The sequence below is a fragment of the Echiichthys vipera genome, assembly GCF_963691815.1.
Source record: "Echiichthys vipera genome assembly, chromosome: 16".
Classification (NCBI taxonomy): domain Eukaryota; kingdom Metazoa; phylum Chordata; class Actinopteri; order Perciformes; family Trachinidae; genus Echiichthys; species Echiichthys vipera.
In genome coordinates, this window is record NC_139841.1 from 7,470,560 (window position 1) to 7,479,961 (window position 9,402).

Below are 9,402 nucleotides of genomic sequence, written 5' to 3' on the forward strand. Positions count from 1 at the left end.
AAGTGACGTCGACTGCCTCTAACAATTTCCATGTGTCCTTTTACTGATCATCCTCACACACACTTTACATCTTATGTACCATCATATTCACCATCATCAATTGTTAATTAATTGTCTGTTAAGTTACTATCTATCAAAGAATGAGTTAAACAAACTGTGAATGATCCCACTAATGAAAGTACTTGTTGCCTCTTTGTCGAGTATTCCAATCTGCCATGTTAGTGACTGTCACCTGCAATTACTTCTTACTGCCAAAAAGGGGCTAGAAACAATAAATCTCAATTCTCATGGACTCAACTTTAAACACATTCTGTAGAGTTGTGAAGCGGGAGAAACAATTGGTAATATATGTATTTTTAGCCACTGAACATTCCTGTTTAACTCACTCTTTGATGGATAGTAACTTAACAGACAATTAACTAAATGCAAATCAGTTGCAATTGTCTTGGAAGGCGCTAATCCCTAGAAGCTCCTAATAATGCTTCCTCTTTCGAGTTTGTAACTACAGTTTTTAGTTTTACTTTTTGAAAGGATTCTTTGCTGATTTAAATCCTGCTCTGCATCATGGCAATGTTAATTAATGGATGGTACATTCACGTATGGTGAATGTTCACAGAGTGCTCAACAACATCAACATCGATACAATTCTGAATTTAAAAAAAAAAATGTAGCCTTTTCCATTGACTTTTGGTCATTGCTGAAAATGTGCTCTTTGGCTAGCATTGATGATACTTAGCCTACATGATTTCTACAGCAAAATAATATTCAGAAATGAAAACCACTTTATGTGTTTTTGAGGCCTAATTACAATTGGTAGAAGTAAAAATCTAATATGAAACAAACTACACCACCCAAGAGCTTCTAACTAATTTCGATGACATTTGTAGTCTCAGTTAGCCACTCGTTAGCAACCGCCTTTCTTAAGACACATACAAGCTTCAAAATTCCAGAGTGGGTTATTTACTGACATATGTCGTAGAACAAACACTATCTATTTTGTTAACCATAGACCTCCTTTCAGGTAACCAACCAAAAAGCCATTAAAAGAAAACTAATTAAAAAAACCCACTCACTTGGGGACAAAGGAACCGGAAGTGCAAAAATGCCAACTCATTTCTGGGTTTCAGGACTCATTCCTCTATTTAGCCTGCATTATGTGCTGTACCACAAACTATTAGCTTGGGGACATTGCAGTCCGAAATTGAAGTACTTTGCATACACCCTATAGTTAATATGAAAACACTTTACATCTTACAATTCCCCTTTACGGCTTAAATACATCATGCAAAACCTCTTAAAACTGTATACATATTCCGGTACACTCTATTCATCTTGTATTAGATGGCTTCAATCCATCACTAGCACACTGCCAGTGTGAAGAATATCCGAGACCCAACAGCTAGTACAGTTTAACAACCTAATTTGACATCTTGCTCACTGTGTGTGTGTGTGTGTGTGTGTGTGTGTGTGTGTGTGTGTGTGTGTGTTTGTGTGTGTGTAAAATGGCATGTGTAATATTTTTTTTCTTTAAACCATAATAGCAACTCTGCTTTGCACACAGTGAGCTGACCTCTGTTGTAAATTACAATGAACAACTCAGCAGCACAATGTGTTATTTTGGTTGCAAGAGCTCTAACCACCATCCCAGATAAAACTGAGGTGTTACACTAAAGTTAGAATTTGAAACCGACTAAAGAGAAGGTTCTCTTGCTGCTGCTGCTCAGCTGTATCAACAGGTTTAAGATTAAGAGTCAACAGAGACTGTATCAGATATTTGTCCATTCAGTATTAGAATGAAAGAGTTTGATTGAATATGGTTGCTGTGCTAAAAGTTGAACATGTAGGCTGAAAACACACCAAGAAGTGGCAGATTGGCGCAATTAATTACATTTTCTGCAACCGGGAGGAGTGTTCAGGCAGGAAGAAATTCTTTGTAAACACTGATCAACATGTCAGGAATATGATCTGGCCACACTTCGCAGTCATTGAATGCAGACTCGCCGCCGGCAGCACTTTGCCGCTGCTTGGTGTGTAAATCGAAGTGTGATTCAACAATTTCTCTGAACACAGCTATGTGATAGAAACGCAGGTGTGTCATGTCAGTCTTTTGAAGCCCTGTTATGTTTTAGGGGATATTGATGTGTTGTTTGAATGTTAACCTTTTCTTTCCGATTCCTCAACATGCATGTATCTAATAGACGTGATGATGACACCAGGTGGGTGTGAATCCGGTGGCTCCTGCAGAATATATACCTGTCAACGGTCTTTATGTACTTGAGATTCAGAAATGTAATATTGTAGGAAAGAAATGTTCTCTATGTAAAAATATAGGGGAGTAATGGTGTCTACGGTATGTCAATTCTTGTGTACCTTTTTTATTAAGGTCAAGCGCACGCTCTGCTGTGACAGGACAGATTGTTCACTGTTTTACTTCATGCAGTCTAACTACATGTTGACCACAGATGTCATGTCAGTGTCACGCTTGCGTGCCGACACCATTTACCCGACACTGAAGTGTGAGTCTATACCAGTTCTGACTGGTCCGCGAATTTCAAAGAATGGCAGGCAAATGATGACAGTGACATTGTCAGTAATGTACAGTGTGGGTTGCAGAATGCCCGTAAATAAACACTGCAGCTACTGGCCGGAAACAAAGAGGGAGTCTGTAGGATAATCGAGTGTGGAGCTCTATGGCTCCAGTCCTTGTTTTACCAGATCTTTTTCAGCCTGTTCCACCAACTTTTCTGACAAACTCACACACATAACCAACATCCCTACCAGGACAACTGGTCTTCTCACACCCAACCTCTCAGAGTTAAACAGCAAGGCCATTGCACTAACCCCAATGGCAAAAGACATCACACATCCACTCAATACCCACTTTACCCTACTGAACCCTGGACACGGGTACAGAACATCTAGGTGTGGAAGAAGCTAATCCCCAAATCCATAACCATCTTAAATAAGAGGCCTGGCTGAACATGCCCGAGTGTGTATGTACAATGGAGAACAAAGTAATAATTCTTGATTTCTTCTAAAATACTGTTTTTTTTTTAAATGCCCCGAATTAGAAAGAATATCTTCTGTGGCTATACCACTGCTGTACTAGCATGTTTTTCTTAAATTACCAAGGCTCTTCAACAAAATCCTTTATTTTATGTAAAAAAAAACAGTGAGCAAAATTGGAGAACACTTTGAGATACCTCCTAGTTATTGGTGTTGATCTGGCACCTGGTGACAATTGACTTAATTGTAGGTCACGCCCTATTTATCTGCATCTCTCCTGGTTACTTTGCAAGATGGGAAGCTGCTCTAAGGTGACTGAAACCCTGAGACAGTAGGTCGTCCAGATGAAGGCCGAAGGGATGAACCTCTCAGCTATCAGAGAGAGGTTGGGCGTTCCAAGTCTGTGATTTCAAGAATATTGAAACTTGACAAGGACACATATTCATTTACGTCCCTCAAACAGGTTTTGTGGACAGAGGAGAACTAGTCCAGAGTGCACCTCAGTGATTAGAGTACGTTCAATTTATTTGGATCTGATGGGAAACATTATGTTTGGGGATGTCTGGGGAAAGACTGAACCCAAAGTGTTTGAAGAAGTCAGTTGAAGACAATGACCCCTGTCACACTGCAAAATTGGTTACGCAGTTCCTTGAAGCTAAGGATATTGAAACAATGAAATGGCCAGCCCACAGTCCAGATCTAAACCCCATGGAGAATCTCTGTAAATCTCTGTATCTCTGAAAATCCTTGTAATGGCTAAGAAACCCACTACAGTTACCAAACAGGTGCTACCGGCATTCCACAGATGACTGTTCATTTCCGGATTAATTTTAAGTCTCAGTTTGATCAAGAGAAGGCCTCAACCTGATCAAACAAAGGAAAAAAAGCAAGGGCCAGGAGTCTGTTTGGCCACATGGTCAGAGACAAAGAACTGCCTTGTGACCCAGCAGGATCACACAGTTCACAGCCAGGTGTGAAAACTCTCCAAAGATCCAAACTGTCAGTCCGTTGGCTGACCTGACCCCCTGATCGTTAACATCATGTCTATAAAACTGGAGGACGCCATTCTCTCTTTCTCTAATCCTCGTAATCTTTTTCCTGGAACTCTTATCCTCTCCACTCTTCTTCTGGACTCTTTCTCCTGGATCCAGGGACCCACTGCCAGCTGTCCCTAGGCTTTGAACATGGCCTGCATAGCGGAGGACCATCAACCAGGTTAACCATAACTGGTCACAAGAACCACCTAAGCAGAGCAAAGAGCGACCTGATTCTTTTGTTTGAGAACAACACAACCATGATAAGGACCAACTTTCCTCAACCCGGATCACAAGGACCAGTGTAGATCTTCTGCTGTCCAAATGTCGATGGGGAGCTCGCTCCACCATTTGGAGCCAGGACAGCAAACAGTTGTGACTTTGTTGAGTGACTCAGTGTTCCTCAGTGCCTTTATATGCAGTTTAAAAACCCGATTATATTCGGGTTAAGGGCATACCCCAGTTTCCTAAAAACCATGTCAACACCATATCCCGGGTAAAATCAGGGTTCTCCTACCCCTGTTAACAGACCTAGTGAACTCCTTCAGTTCCCTGATTATTCGCACATGTAAAATGCGTTCTCGGATTATTATCATGTTTCTTGTCTGTGCATGATCCCCTCTGCGGCAGTGGCTTTTGACCCAGAAATAGAATAAACCAGGAATCAATGGCACCGAAAACAATGTGAAAAAAACGAAAAAATAATAGAGCAAAAAATAATTGGTTTACCTTTAAACCAAGGGAGGACTTCGCAACGGAAAGTAACATCACTACCAAGAAGACCCGTTTCTGTCGTAATTTTGTCCAAAAGTCGTCCGTGATTTTGACAAAGGTGAACCGGAAAAAAAGCTGTATGTTGCCGGAGAGCCACATACTGTACAGGACGAAGAGTCAATCCGTCATTTCCCCATTCAACCCCTGCTCACATATACTGGGGGAACTTCAATAATCTGATCATTCCCTTAACCTGGGTAAGGCCATTTTCGGGTTACTGAGTGAGGGAGTAGCAAGCTGATTTGCTGAAGCAAGGTGGAGTGGGCGGGAGTGTAGTGTAGGGTTTATCCATTTCCTGGATGTAAGCTGGGCCTGATCCGTTAGTAGCATGATAAGCAAGTGCTAGTGTCTTGAAACGGATGGGAGCAGCTACAGGAAGTCAGTGTAGGGAGCAGAGGAGTGGTGTAGTGTGAGAACTAAACTATAATTGTATCTTAACGGACTACACACACATGACTTGGCTTTGACCTAAACACACATTAAGAGATTTCGAGCGGCCCGTCTTTTTCTTTGTCCAGTCACATGTGGTGCCCCAAGGAACTCTAGATTAACCAATGTCATTTTTATTATTATCTTTGATAATTATTGGTTGTAGCTAATATTAATTGATTAATGCATACGTTTATTGAGAATACTCAATCTCATTATCTTTTGAGAATGCAGTATCTTTGGGAGTGGCTTGACTTGGGACTAGACGAGCAGTTGGACAGGTGCACCTAATAAAGTGGACGGTGAGTGTAAATCAATCACCACCACCTATGATAGTACACCAACTATTGAGCGTCTCGGCAATTGCAGACTAGATTTAACTGCATGTGTTGTACCGAAGATATGATGCAGTATGGCGGTCTATATTGTAGCCAGCCACCAGGGGCAGTCGCCTTTATGTGTTTTCTTGCTGCATTGGGTTGGACAGAATCCTTTACCTACAGTTTAGGCCAACTTCCTGCAAATTCAGACCACCGAATAAACAGCAGCCCACCTCCAAACTAGGTGTCATGCTTTCTACATGCACTGTGTGACTGCTTGTCTTGCTCTCTATAGGAAATGAATAACACTGTTGTACACACTGTCTGTGTAACCAGACCAAAACAGCATTTACACTGACCAGGAGTCAGACTTCTGGAGATAAATCCACATCTAATATATTTAAACAGAGACAGCTATGGTCTCCCCAATACAGTACACAACTACTTGTTAGTAGAAGTTCCAAACTTGGATGCCCAGCAGAGTTTAATGTCAGCCTACATTTTATTACGTATCATTCATATGTAGAAAAAAGGCTTACATGCCACAAAACATTTGACATCCATTTGAAAAGGAGACAACAGCAGAATCATCCCCCTAAAAGACATATCACTGCAGTCTAACTGACGTTACATGGCTCCATAAAACCAGATGCCGTGTGAAGTTGTGTTAAAATGGAGTCAACAGAGTTTATAACCTTCTTACCACAAACTACTCTATAAAAACAGCAATGAAAGAGTTAAAAACAGTTCAACACACAAACTGTGACCCCAGCTAGCACTAGCATAGCTTAACAAAGCAGCAAACAAGCTGTTTTGAGTGACGGCCATCTCGCTGAAACTGCTGCTGTGGCTCCACAGTATTGCTGCTGCGGTGCTGAATGCGTTTCTACACTGAGTTTGCCTATGATGATGCAGATAAAAGACTGTGATGTTTCATTTAATTTCTGTTCATTTAGATATAAAAGATAAAGATTCAGTCCTCAGAAATACGAGTGTTTTTTATTTAAAATGGAAACAGAAAGTGTTTTCATGTCTGTGACACATTCTACGACCGCACTATGAAACTGCAGTGAAAGTGCTGTTATGATGTCAATATGACTGAAAAATAAATACAAATAGATACATATCTATGGATACTTTAATTAAATGTAGGAAAAATAAATAATTATAATATTAAAGATTAAAGAAAGAAAGAAATAACAATAAAATAAAAATTATCTGCTAGGGTGCTAGGTCTAAATAAGATTAAGTTATTTATTTTTAAAAATCAGAACAGAGAAAAAATTCTAGTTCCTGTGGAGGTTTAAATGCTTTTCGGCCTTGGAACAGTTCAGAGAGACCTGCCCACCAATCTAAGGCTGTGAACAGGCTCATATGGGTTCAGCATGTCTGAGATGTATTCATGGGGTAGATCTTGACAAGCCTTAAAAGTGATCAGTAAAATCTTAAAATGGATTCTCAAACGTAAAGGGAGCCAGTGGAGTGAAGTTAAAACTGGAGTGATGTTGTCTGTTCAAACCAGTGAGAAGCTGCTGAGTTCTGAACCAGCTGGAGGCGGGGGAGGGATTTGTTATTCATACCAGTTAGAAGGGAGTTACAGTAATCTAAACGGGAGAATATTCCGGCGTGGACTACTTTTTCTCTTTTTATGTGAGAGGATATTTTTTGATTTTTGAGATGGTTGTGTTGTGGAGAAAGCATGACTGAACAACTTTGTTGATGTGACGGATGAATTGAAAATGATACCAAGGTTTCTGGCAGTTGGCTTAATATGAAAGGACAACAAATCAAGACTGATGAGGCTAGAGATGGTGTCTGGCCGGTTAAACAGTCTTATTTCAGATGTTGAATTGTTTAGTTGGAGAAAGTTGTGGGCCATCCAGCGGTTCACGTCTTTTATTGTGACAAAAAGGTCATAATATTTTGAGAGAAAGAAGTCGGAAGATACTGACTTAAGTCGTAAAATTTTAAGAAAGAGTCAGAAGATTGTGACCAAAAACTTGTAATATTTTGAGAGAAAAAATTCGGAAGATTATGACTTAAGTCGTAATATTTTAAGAAAAAGAGTCGGAAGATTGTATCAAAAAAGTCGTAATATTTTGAGGGAAAAAAGTCGGAAGATCGTGACTTAAGTCGTAATATTTTAAGTAAAAGAGTCGGAAGATTGTGACAAAAAAGTCGTAATATTTTGAGAAAAAAACAATAGAAAAATTGCGACTAAAGTTGTAACATTCCATGAAAAAAAATTGGGATGGGTTTTATACGTTTTACAGCCACTCCTGTCCTGTCAATAGCAACAGCAGACGTTACAAAGAAAGAACTGGAATATCTGTTGCGATATATCTACATTTGTGAATTCAAGGACATTTTTTTAACCTAAAACTACGGTTATTTTATCCAACAGAGGTGCTGACTGGGGCTGACTTCTCAATCCTATTGTCAGTACCGTACTTATGTTAAATTTGTCTCAATAAAATAGCCGTAAAAGAACGTTGTCTAAATTAAATACAGTTCACATTAGTTTCCCACAGTGGAGTTTCACTTAGAATTCAGTGAGAAACATGTTTGTGCCCCACTGGGGATCTTTCTACCTTTCTACCACAAATCCATTTTTTTGAAATTTTCATTTGTGATTCAGTATCAAAGTGACTTCTTCCTCAGAGCGAATAAACTGATCGAGCTTGTTGCACGGTTCCATTAAAAATAGAAACATTGAATATAAAATGTTGTTTATCAAACTTATTATCCTGTAATTATTTTAGGGATCATACATGACTGATATTTTTTAAAGTAACATTTTACAAAGTCCTCACATGTTTGAGAAACTACAGAAATTCAACTGCACAAGAAGGGTGTATCCTTGTTGAGGATTTATTTGACATCACGTCTACTTGTTACGTCAGTGGGATAGTCCCAATAGACAGAAAGCAGCTGTCTGAGGACAGAACACTCCACCTCCACGCTGCACTGCGGCCTGATGCGGCCCGAGTGAGTGTTGACGTCTCACTCGTTGGCCTGCCTGTTCTTGTATTGGCGGCGGTGCTTTGGAGTGACCAGCTTCTTAAATCTCCTCCAACGAGAAGGCTTCTCAAGTCTTTGGGTCTCTCTGAGGTCCTCAGCTGTCTCCGTCTGGGGAACATCCTCAGGGATCAGCTTCTGGGACTTTTGGAGCATCATCTGCTGTGTCAGACTCTGACAGGCTTCCTCCTGTGCTCTTAGTGAGGAGGCCAGCTCGAGGTTGGAGCAGGACATCACGTCCAGCTGCCTCTGCAGGTCCTCCAGCACACAGGCTGTCTCCTTTTCTTCTGAGACTTGTCTCAGCTGGAGCTCCTTCTGCTGCTCAAGGGATGTCTTTTCTTCCTGCAGCCTTTGAACCAGCTCCTTGTTCTTGGAAGCTGTCTGGTTGTTGATGTGGTTAATGTCGGTGACCTCATCCAGGGGCTCATCTCGAGGCGCTGCGGAGGCCGGACTCAAAGTGCTGACCTGTTCTCTGAGCCTCTGCACCTCCTTTTCACGCTTTAGTCTCATTCTCTGCTCCTTCTGAAGAATCTTCTCCGTTTCATGGAGCTTGTGCCTCTCAATGGCTGCTTCGTGCTCTGCGCTGTACCGTTCGTGTTTTTCATGCCAAAGAAGCTTGTTTGCCTCTTTTAGGCGCTGATCAACATCTGGCAGAGGCTGGAGCCCCTGGACCTGCTTTATCCAGACCACCTCCTCGTAGCCCTCCTCCTCGCAGACCTCCTCCTCAACCTCCTCGTGTCCTTGAGTCTCGGGCTCAAGCAAAAAGGAAAACTCTTCACAGGCTCCTTCCCACTCCACAAGTTCTCTTAGGTTAGGTCCTG